The following is a 12,174-nucleotide window of genomic DNA, read 5'->3' on the forward strand; positions in this document are numbered from 1 at the left end:
CGGAAGTCACATTTTGGGATTGCACATTTTATATTCTGTACGTTTCGATAGTTTCCTTGCCTAAAACCGTTGCAAAGTGCCATAGAAAAATGCTTGCAAGCCGAAGTGACTAGCTAGTTGCGCAAGTTGACGAAACAATCTAAATTTTTCTCCAGAACGACACTACCGTCGTGTATCTCCAGAACGACACTACCGGCTGCTGCTATCTTGATATGGTTAGATTGGCCGAGTTCTTGTCATCTGCATTGCGGTCACAATTTTTATCTTGCATACACACCCAAATGGCAGAAAAAAAGAATCACGGTGAAACGATGAAAACAATAGCTTCTATTAAAGCACAATTGTATCTATGCCGGGATCACAAAAACGGCTATCCGGAACTTTTGTTTTCCCATAACTTGGCGGGATAGTACCCTTGCTGCTATTCGTGTGTTCAATAAGCAGCTGTCTGGACTTTTATTCCACGAGGTAGTCGACTGACAGACCCTACGAGACCCTAAAAGTTAGCGTGGAATACCGTCGTCTGGCATGACGAACAGCAGCGAACCAATGCAGGATTTGTTACTAATAACGAATAGCCCTACGCTGCCTACTCGTTTAGTCATGGCGTTGTAATTGTGTTTTAAAGCAAAGCTTTCTACCTCTACCCCCCAAGGGTTCTTTCGCGACCGTTGGTGTCACCAGAAAACTCCAGCGAACAAATAAAAGAATTTACTGGCACCGCCGGGAATCGAACCTGGAACTAATAGACTAACAAGGCGAGAGCCCGTTGTCTTACCGATTAAGCTACGAGCCCACGCGAACACTCGAATACAAATGGTGTACTGACCAAGCACATCTACGGGTTTACCCCCTGCCTTGTCGCTGAATGCCACGCTGAATGTCACACGACCACTCACGCCCGTCTAGCGGCCCTGTGCGCACCTTGCTCATGTGCTAAGAGTTACAAAAATTAAAGGAAGCTCACACCAATCCATGGAATCTCACTTTTAGTACGCCAATGTGCTAAAGCCTGTGGCCTCCCGTGTTCACGTAAAAACTCACAGCTCCTTGTCGTCCACCCTCACGCCAAATCAAGGAATACATTCAAATACTCCTTGATGACCAGGCCATCACTCCAAACCCTCAGCATCAAGATCCTGGGCCTACATTTCCAGGCCAACACCAAGAGTGACGTCTCCTTGCAGCGCCTCAAAAACAGCATTAATCAAATCATACACATGATCAGGCGAGTTGCCACCAAGAAGCGAGGCCTAAAAGAATCCGGTACCTTTCGATTAATTGACGCTTTTGTCCTCTCGAGAGTTACTTACGACAAACCCGTATCTTCTTCTCAACGAAGAAGACATAGAGATGCTTTATATAATGATTAGAAAGGCGGTTGAGCAGGCCATTGGTCTTCTCATGAGTGCGTCCACACTGAGGCTGCTTAGCACGGGCTCCTCAACACGGTGGAAGAGCTGATAGAAGGCCATCTTTCTAACCAGAAGGTCCGACTCAGAACTGCGGTGGGTAATCGCATGCTTCACCAAATTGGCTGGGCAGCCCAGAAGGTCACTCCGCTTACTCCCAGACTCTTGGTGACTAAAACTAAAGATGCTCCCTTTGCTTAGAAATATGAACCCCTCACATGACGAGGGTCAACGAAAAGCACGGGCTCAAGCGCTAAACACCACCCTCGGTGGGGCTCATGCAGTTATCTACACAGACTTCTCCTAACATCGAGGGCAGCAACACGCCATCATCGTGGCTACCTCCAGAACCAACCTCCTTGCGTGTACCTCGCTTAGGACCCAACAAATGACGGCAGCAGAAGAGGCAGCAATCACCTTGGCTCTCACTCAACCAGGGGTTCGGAGGGTAGTCACCGATTCCCAGCAAGCCTACTGGAATTACCAGTCGGGTTGGGTGTCCTGACCTGCACTGTGCGTGCTGAAAAACCACTCCCCAAACTGTTCCATTCAGCTCATCTGGACACCGCCTCACGCTTCAATGGAGGGGAACAAATACACCCAAACAAGCCTGCGATTTTACCTCCCGTGCTATGGAGCTGCACGAGGACAGTCACCCGCTTGTCACGTCCAGAAAGATAATCCAGCATTATCGCCTTCCAGGCAGCACAGCAAGTCCGAATCTTGACCGGCCAACCTACGGCTGTTCTCCGGAATGTTCGGGCATCGGCAACAAACTGGCCAGCGTTGAACATAAGAATACGGCCGCCATCCTCTGCGCACGTATTTGGCAGCCAATCTTCTTATGTTGGTCAGCTTTTGCTCGTTAACCGTCAACACGGTTTCCCCTCGGAGAAAGTTACTCAGAAGTTATCTGGCGGATCAACCACCGGGGATGAATGGCACTTGTTCCAGCAACGTTCAATCAAAAGACAGGCGGCAGGTTTCCCGCCGCCCAGTACTCGCTGGTTGCTTGAAAGCGGGTTTACAAAAGATGATCAGCTTGTGCACGGCCACCAGGCGACCGCTTTGTTTTCGCTTGCAGGGGAACACATGATGAATGGCTGTTGTGCAGCTCTAGAGTACTCGTGTTTCGTAGGCAGCCGTTGTTCTAAAGTTGTTTTGGAAACGTACGTTATCCGGTCCGCTTATGAATCTGCACGCTCCTGCTCTTCGACAGGCGAACGGCTGACGTCTGTCGCAGGTCTAGCACCACCCGTGCCCAATCATCGGCATTCCGAAGGTCATGCGTGGACACGCGTCCAGTCACCGAACAGTGTGCTGTATATATATGTGCACTCATGGACAAATGAACGAGGACACAAAAATATTAACCGAATACGCTGAGTCAAAGATAAAAATAATGGCTTGCTGGTGGTATATTTGGAAAGGCACATTTTCAGTCTTGTGTTGTGACATGTGTTTGCGCTTTGTGGATATCCTGCTTGCCACTTTGCAAGGCTGCTGCAAACGGTCGACGAACGGTGGCGTTTTCCAGGACCCAGACAAAGAAAGTTCGGTAAGTTCATTTTTGCTGCACATTTTCTTGCGCGACTAAGGTTCGGTGCAGAAACGTGTTACGGTTCGATTTCCCGCTTCCGCTTCAGTCTCACGGTGTGGTTCGCGGAAGCTAAATTCAATTTACTGATGCTGACGACGTTCGATATGTCTCGCGTTGCTGATGGACAGGTGGTAGGCGCAGCGGAGGGGGCTAGGAAGCCTGAAATATTTGCCGGTGCTCTTGAGGAATGGAGGTGTTTTAAAGCAAAGCTTTCTACCTCTACCCCCCAAGGGTTCTTTCGCGACCGTTGGTGTCACCAGAAAACTCCAGCGAACAAATAAAATAATTTACTGGCACCGCCGGGAATCGAACCTGGAAGCAATAGACTAACAAAGCGAGAGCCCGTTGTCGTACCGATTCAGCTACAAGCCCAAGCGAACACGGGAAGACAAATGGTGTACTCACCAAGCACATCTACGGGTTTACCCCCTGCCTTCTCGCTGAATGCCACGTGAAAGCGTCACACGACCACTCACGCCCGTCTAGCGGCCCTGTGCGCACCTTGCTCATGTGCTAACAGTTACAAAAATTAAAGGAAGCTCACACCAATGCATGGAATCTCACTTTTAGTACGCCAATAGGCTAAAGCCTGTGGCGTCCAGTGTTCACGTAAAAAATCACAGCTCCTTGTCGTCCGCCCTCACTCCAAATCAAGGAATACATTCCAATACTCCTTGATGACCAGGCCATGACTCCAAAACCCAGCATCAAGATCCTGGGCCTACATTTCCAGTCCAACACCAAGAGTGACGTCTCCTTGCAGCGCCTCAAAAACAGCATTAATCTAATCATACACATCATCAGGCGAGTTGCCACCAAGAAGCGAGGCCTAAAAGAATCCGGTACCTTTCGAATAATTGAAGCATTTGTCCTCTCCAGAGTTACTTACGACAAACCCCTATCTTCTTCTCGACGAGGAAGACATAGAGATGCTTTATATAATCTTTAGAATGCGGTTGACAAGGCCATTGGTCTTCTCATGAGTGAGTCCACACTGAGGCTGCTTAGCACGGGCTCCACAACACGGTGGAAGAGCTAATAGAAGGTCATCTTTCTAACCAGAAGGTCCGACTCAGAACTGCGGTGGGTAACAGAATGCTTCACCAGATTGGATGGGCAGCCCAGAATGTCACTCCTCTTGACGTACTCCCAGACTCTTGGCGACTAAACCTAAAGATGCTCCCTTTGCTTAGAAATATGAACCCCTCACATGACGAGGGTCAACGAAAAGCCCGGGCTCAAGCGCTAAACACCACCCTCGGTGGGGCATATTCAGTTATCTACACAGACTTCTCCTAACATCGAGGGCAGCAGCACGCCATCATCGTGGCTACCTCCATAACCAACCTCCTTGCGTGTACCTCGCTTACGACCCAACAAATGACGGCAGCAGAAGAGGCAGCCATCACCTTGACTCTCACTCAAACAGGGGTTCGGAGGGTAGTCACTGATTCCCAGCAAGCCTACTGGAATTACCAGTCGGGTTGGGTGTCCTGACTTGCACTGTTCGTGCTAAAAAACCACTCCCCAAACGGTTCCATTCAGCTCATCTGGACACCGCCTCACGCTTCAATGGAGGGCAACAAATACGCCCACCCAACAAGCCTGCGCTTTTACCTCCCGTGCTATGGAGCTGCACGAGAACAGTCACCCGCTTGTCACGTCCAGGGAGATAATCCAGCATTATCGCCTTCTGAGACAGACCATACCTTCGCCTTACCCTGACCTTTCCGTCTCGTCGCCTCCGTCCGCGGCGCAGAGACGGAGAAGCAGATCGTCTATTGGAGCTTACTTTGATTTTCTAAAAAAGTTTCCCCTCTTGCTACACCAATACAACTATACCAAACACCGTTCATGCATCATGCATTGATTTAACCTTACCAAGAATATCTCTTTGAAGTAATATAAATGGTGTGGTTAAGTGCATTTCTCTTCTCTCTGGTTTTACTATTTGTAGAGCGATGTGAGTGATTTTAAGTGACGTCGCATGAGTAATCGTTATGGGTGACGTTTACAGCTTTGCTTTGCAACCACATTCACGGGGTGGATTGGCGCGATTTTTTTTCGAGTCGCCCTTGCCCTGTCGTAGTGGTGGCTGGCCGATATGAACGGACTATGAGGGCTTCGCTCTTTGCTGAGCGCTCACGTTGCGACTGTTCCAACTTTCTAAGCAATTTGCGGGAAGGACAAAAGCGTACGTAAAGACACTGCTCTTGTTCCGAACAAACTTCGTTGCCTTGCAGACAGTAAAATATTGTTCGCGCTTTCGCTCCAGTGGAAGAAAGCGAAAATGATCCTAATTCCGAAACCGGGAAAGCTGCCAGAACGCAGACAACCTGAGACCCATCTCGCTGACGTCCTGCGTCGGCAAGGCCCTAGAGCACGTCGTCCTCAACAGATGGCAGAACTTTCTAGAGCGAACAGGGGCCTTCCCACACTCTATAGTCGGGTTCTGGGAGCACCTCCGCACTCAAGCCGTCATGCTTCAGATCAAGCACCAAGTGATCGAAGGCCAAACTGTCGGCAGCAAAGCCATACTGGGCCTAGACCTACACAGCGCTTTCGATCAAGTCGACCGCGCCGCGATCCTGCGACAAGTCTCGAAATTCGACCTCGGGGAACGAAGCTATAACTACGTGAGAGACTTCCTCTCGGGCAGAACCGCTGAACTCCTGGCCGGAGATCTCAATGTGGGCGAACGTAGCACGGGAAACAGAGCCACCCCGCAAGGGTCATCTCCCCGATGTTGTTTAATCTCGTCATGACAGGAGTGACACGAAGACTCGAGAAGTTAGAAGACGTCGAACACACGATCTATGCCGACGACATCACCCTGTGGGTGCGTAAAGGAAACGACGGCCACATCGAGACGACCCTCCAGAGGGTGAACTGAAGGGCTTGTTGGTACATCATATCGTTTGAAAACAGCGCGGAAGACGGGACTGAGCAAGTAATAGACGACACGAGCGCTTGTGTCGTGTATTACTTGCTCAGTCCCGTCTTCCGCGCTGTTTTCAAACGATATGACCATCCAGAGAGCGGTCGAAGAGATAGAAGACTACCTGCAATACACGGGGCTCCGGTGCTCGCCAAAGAAATCCGAGCTGCTCGTGTACCAACCATCGAGAAGGCAACGACGCCGCACACAGAGACAGTGCGATCAGATCACGATCCGGACTAGGGACGGCACTGTCATACCATTGGTACCCAAGATAAGGGTACTCGGGATGATGATTGAGGCCAGCGGAAGAAACACGGAGACGATCAACCGTCTGACGAGCAAGGCGGCAAACGCCTGCAGGCTGCTCAGAAGAGTGACCTCGGGAAGAGGGGGTATGAAGGAAGACAACCTCGTCCGGCTAATACAAGCCTTCGTGATATGCCACGTAACACTGGTGGCTGCCTACCACCAGTGGTATCAGAGCGAGAAGAAAAAGATTGACATTCTCATAAGAAAGGCGCACAAAACAGCACTCGGTCTTGCCGACACGGCAAGCACCGAAAAGCTGCTTGAGATGGGAATTCACAACACGCTCGAAGAAATCAGCGAAGCGCAGCAGACGTCCCAGCTCGAGCGACTGTCGAGGACAAAGGCCGGCCGCCACATCCTTCACAAGCTTCGAATCGGGTACCACAATCAGCAAGAAGTCAAGACCACGCTGCGCGAAGACGTCCGTCGGGCTCTACGCGCGGATCCAATCCCGAGAAACGTGCACCTGGAACACAACAAGGGCAGACGCCGAGCCAGAGCCAAGGCCCTCACCGACAAGTTCGGGGAGGACCCCGGCGCACGGTTCGTCGATGCGGCGGAATGCCCGAACTGCTCAAGCTATACAGCCGCGGTGGTAGACGGGTACGGAATCACGAGAACGGCCGCAAGCATCAAGTGCGACAGAGCGCAAGAGGCAGAGGAAGTGGCCATTGCCCTGGCGCTCGTAGACGGGGACTGCATCCCGGTGCTCAGTGACTCTTGACAAGCCATTAGAAATTACGCCAAAGGGGAGGTATCACCCGCCGCCGCCCGCATCCTGGAGTGGGCCGACCTTAGCTCAAGAAGCACCTCGTCTGGTTTCCAGCCCACGTGGGCAAGGTGTCGGACAAAAAGGAAAATGGAAACGAGTCCGCTCACGCCGCGGCGCGCGCATTATCTCTCTGCGCCGCCGGCAATGAGGCAGACGCCGAAAGGCTCTGGTACAGCACGAAGGACAGAATGGTCACCTACAACGAGATCACGAAGGCGTACCGACTGGTTCGAAGGAAGCTCCCTCCACCCAGCGAAAAGCTGGACAGAGCCCAGGCGGTAACATTGCGACAACTGCAAACGGGGACTTTCCCGACGCCACTACTCCTGCACAAGATGTATCCCGAGATCTACCCCGACAACAAGTGCAAGGTCTGCCGCAGGGAGACGGCGACTCTCACTCACGTGCTGTTGGACTGCAAGAAGCATCCCGAAGAGGCAAAAACAGGGACTCTGCTGCCGCGACTTGAAACGGCGCTGTCGTCGTACGATCAAGACGACCAGCTCTGGGCCGTCCAGCAAGCCCGAGAGGCAGCGGCTCGACAGGATCGGGAGGCTGCCTCGAAGGCGACCTAGGCCCGGTCGACGGGCGTGACGCGGGCCATGGCTCACGTCGCGTCGGTTTTTCAGGCTAAATAAACGTTTCTTTCACTCCACTCCACTCCTCATCTCTCTTTATTACTACGATTCATCTTTTTTTCGTCTGTATCTCAGTTGGAAACTATACATAGGACGCATGCAAATAACGTATGCAGGTTATAACCATATGATTTATCTTTCACCTGTATCACAGAAGCAGTACAACTTGTGCATTGTGTCGGGGTTCATGCTTACATTGAGATTTTTAGAAAAGTGGCATTCTAATTCAGTTCGAGTACAGCGAGGCCGCTGCTCGATATGCAGCGTTAACTCTACGAGAGAACGAAATTCGCATAATGTAAATACAAGAAATGAAGTCCTAGACTGTATTCCTCAATGGCTGTTGAAACGTTAAAACAAGCACAGCGAAATATGCCTGCAGGCTCAAATTCTTGGTTGCACCGACATAGCTCTCCTGCCTCAATGTTCGTGTTAAAACTTCAGCAGTCATGATCCGCACATAAAACTGTGCCACAAAACAGTTCTTAAAAAAAGGGGAAGACCCGCGCAGTTGCGGTTCACAGGTGTCGGAACATCCATCAGTTCGGGCAGAGCGAAACACGAATGCAGGCTCACATTTGCTTGCACTGAAACAACCCTGCTGCCTAAATGTTCGGTGCTAATAACGGTGGCAGTCTGGACCGAAACGTGAAACGTAGCTCTCAAAAAGTGTATAAAAAAGACGCATTGCCATGGAGATGGCCAATAACTTCATAATTGCACGTAACTTCCGTTGTTTACCCCGCCATTCTTACTGGTATAAAAAAAATGTGCAAATAGCACATTCTACCAGCTTATAAGGCTTGCCTAACTTGCGTTGGATTTTCCCGGCCCTCAGCCAATAGCACAGCTGCCCATAATACGCCGTGTTCTAGTGCAGGAAATCAGATAGTGCATCATATGGCCATTTCTTTCTTCGTAATTAAAGAGCCTATTTGAGTGAAGTTTGTGTTAAAAGTGGTGTCAGTGTTACCTTAAAGGAGCCATGAAGAGAAAATGCAAGTTGGCTTTATTCGAAAGATTTTGTGTTTTATAGTGCCCCCAGCGCTTGTCCGGATACAAACGGTGCTTTATTCACTGAGAAATTAAACAATTTAGGTTAAAAATTTGATTTTCCCGCTCAATCGTGCGTTTTCGTGGTCCCAAATGACATCACAGGAACCGACCGCTCTGTAGCCTAGAGTACCTTCATTCACGCATCCGCCGTACAGGGTAGAGACACGTATACGCTGGCGCCGCCATTTTCGGTTGCTCGCTCGCCGCCGAAGCAAGTCATTGTGTCAAAACCGCGCTAAAATTATCGCCGCAACGCGCTTTACTGAAGAAGTTTGAATCATATTGTCTGTTTCGCGTTGCTAGGTCTCGTGGGAAACGAAAAGAATAACGCGCTGAGCACGTTGGCCCAATTGCGGCGGCACGGGGCCGTTCAAAGGTTGTCACCACCCTGTACAGCGGTGTTGGTTTGTTCCCGCGTTTCTTTACGTTCCGTAACCTGGATTGCGCCACCATACCGTGGCAAGCGTTTGGTTTGTTTTTGCCCGCATTTAAACCTGGCTTGTTTTTGTTCTGGGAGAAAATATTCGTTCCCTGAAACAGTGCTCGCTCGACAAATGGGGTCACGTAAGACACCGTTGCTTGCGTCAATCGGCCAATGTCGTCTGAGACAACCCCAAGCCCCGTAGTGTTGTGCAGCTAAACCAAGCATGCTGTGCGCAGTACGAACAGCAGAACGCATCAGTACTTCTATGTTTACATGCTCTTTCGTAACTTCCACTGTTTGTCCCATCATTCTTATTGCTTTGTAAAGAATGTGCCCTAAATTTAAGCGCAAATCGCTCGTTCGTCTAGTTTGTAAGCTCTACCTAATTTGCGTCTGCTTCTGCCAGCCTCCGCCAATCGCAGAGCTTAGCTCATGTGACATCATAGGTTCTGTTGCGGGAAATAAGCTGGTGGGTCGCATGACCATTCCCGTTTTTCCTAATTATGTAGCGTATTTGAGCGAAGTTTACGTTAAAAGTGGTGTCAGTATGATTCTAACGAGACAATCTTTTGAATGAACCAAACTTGTGTTTTCTCTTCATGGCTCCTTTAACAAGGCATTCTTTCAAATGAAATAAAGTTGCATTTTGTCTTCATGGCCCCTTTAAGTGCAAGTTACAAGGAAACTGCTGCTTACAATTGTTTGCATTTCTGCAGGTATCCTTAAGGATTCTGGACTGTACGAAAAGCTGGAGCAGGTGGCGCAGTCCAGCGGCTTGTCATCTATGGGGATCCCGCATACCTACTCAGGCCGCTCCTGATGAAGCCTTATGGAGGCTCGTCCCTGAAGCCCCACGAAGCCCGCTTTAACCGCCGAATGAGTACGGTGCAGCAGGCAGTAGAGTGGGGCTTTGGCAAGGTGGCTCAAGAATTCGACCTCGTTGACTTTCACAAAAATCAAAAGTTCTCACTGCAAAATGTGGGGCGTATATACAAGGTCGCCACCCTCCTTGCAAACTGCCAAACATGCCTGTATGGGAGCCAGAGGACCCAGTTCTTTGGTGTGAGTGCTCCAGCACTCAATGAGTACCTGGTGCCTTTCCCATCGTGTACTTAACTCTTTCGTGACCGGCACAAGTACGCGGGTTCAGTTCCCGTCCACGGCGGCCGCTGTTCTCATGCAGGTGAAAAGCAAAAACGCCCGTGTGTTGGAGATTTCGGCGCACGCTAAACATCCCCAGGCAAAAGATCCCCAGACACGCAATGCCGCAGTCGTCAGATATTAGGCTAGTTTTGTTAATAAATACAACGTGAAGTCAAAAACAAACCTTTCCCTGGCAGCACCTGTCGTAGTCTGAGGCTGTTGAGTGGAAAGGTCTTCATCAGAACTAAAATCTGAAGAATAGCAGGGGCCGAAGTCCCTGAAACCGCTGTCTGCCTTTGCAGCGAGCACAGTGAAACAGGAGGCCATTTTTGCCCAACTCGCCGCTACTTTTGGTGCAGGTTTCACTAGCGATGCTGGCTACCCATGCGAAATGTAAACAAACGACAACGGAACTAAAAAGTGTGTTTCCGATGAACACGCCAGATGGCGTCAGTGGTCCGAATAGCGCCGTTTTTCCTCTTTACGGGAGGTTTGAAGATCGTCGTTCACCCGTGAACACTGGCCTATGGTGTGGTCACGAAAGAGTTAAGACAGGGTACTGCACAGTAATGCATGCCACTTTTTGTAATGTCTTTTGTGTCTTAGAGTTCCTTGCATATTCTTGATATTTTCCTAGTGTTGCACTTTCATTCGTATTCATTACCACTTTATTTTCCCCATGCTTTTGCGATATTTTTGGTGGACGTGTCTATTCCATTTCTGATTTTTTTCCCCTTGTAGCTCGTCCCTGTTGTGCTTCCATTTGTGTTCATATTACTAGTTGCGTTATTTTTTGCATGCTGTTGTATTTTGTTTACTTGTCATGTCCATCTTGTATGTTTTCTGAAACGGCCATTTGCTGAGCTTTCTTCATCCAATACTTGTCCTTTTCTTCATTGCTGCTAACGGCTAGGACGTTTTCGTTTGACTTTGTTGGTTGTGCAGTAAGCACATAACCCAAATCACCCTGGTTGCCAGGCTGAAACGCGTCAGCTTCCGGAGGCCATGTTGTTCTTTGCAAGTCATAGTGTTGCATTATGTTTTTTTCGTTTTGTTTTCCATCTCTTCAGTTGTGAAACTGATGGAATGCTCCTCAGACAGCCCAACCAACTTACTTCTCTTTTTCTGATCCATAAAGAACCGGGTCACCACACACTGCTCGATTTGAGGCTGGCAGCAGTCATGCCTCGCATCGTAAGATCAGCCGTTATGCTTGCCTGGGCAATACAGCCACAAGCGACAGTGTTCTGCCTGATCTCTGACAGTAAAGGTACAGTAGATTGTGTAGCTGTGGACGTTACGTTGAGCACATATTTTGCAGCAACACAAACAGTGGTGTTTTTTTTTAAATGTGTTGAATGTTAGACGATTTTGCTGCTAGTTGCGACAATTCTCCTCTGCAATGGTAGGAGTGGCCCTTACTGCTGTCTGATAATATTTAGTGATGGGACTTTTCACGTAACGTCTTCACATAATAGGTAATGATGATAAATGAGCATTTCCTTATTGTCAGTGTTGTGCCCTCACAGGGAGCGCAGATGAATGTACCTTTAGAGGAAGAAAACCCGTCAGACGTAAGGTCTACAAATAATGTAACAGTTTTTTTTGTTGACAACACTGTTTTTATTGCACACGTGCACTCACTTTTTTAAAGCATCAACTAATGCTTGCATTATTTTGATTTGCGCCTCTTGTTGCGCAGCAAACTGGCGGCGCTCTTCTGCCAGGAGCCTCAGCTCCTCGGCCCTGAGGCGCTGGTCTTCCTCACGCTCCTTGGCCCTTAGGCAGCGTTCTTCGGCCCGCTCCTCGGCCCACATTTCTCTTTCCTGGCGCCTTTCCTCCATTTGTTCACGGTGTTTGCGCTCTTTGTGGGCAATGA

The 12,174-nt window shown here is 49.6% G+C and overlaps 1 pseudogene; it reads left to right on the forward strand.

Annotated features, from left to right (window-relative positions):
• Positions 1 to 10,320, forward strand: part of LOC144164452 (uncharacterized) — a 14,625-nt pseudogene extending 4,305 nt beyond the window's left edge.
• The last annotated feature ends 1,854 nt before the right edge of the window (positions 10,321 to 12,174 follow it).

The sequence above is a fragment of the Haemaphysalis longicornis genome, unplaced genomic scaffold, assembly GCF_048455015.1.
Source record: "Haemaphysalis longicornis isolate Haplotype H1 unplaced genomic scaffold, Haemaphysalis longicornis Haplotype H1 scaffold_1, whole genome shotgun sequence".
NCBI lineage: Eukaryota > Metazoa > Arthropoda > Arachnida > Ixodida > Ixodidae > Haemaphysalis > Haemaphysalis longicornis.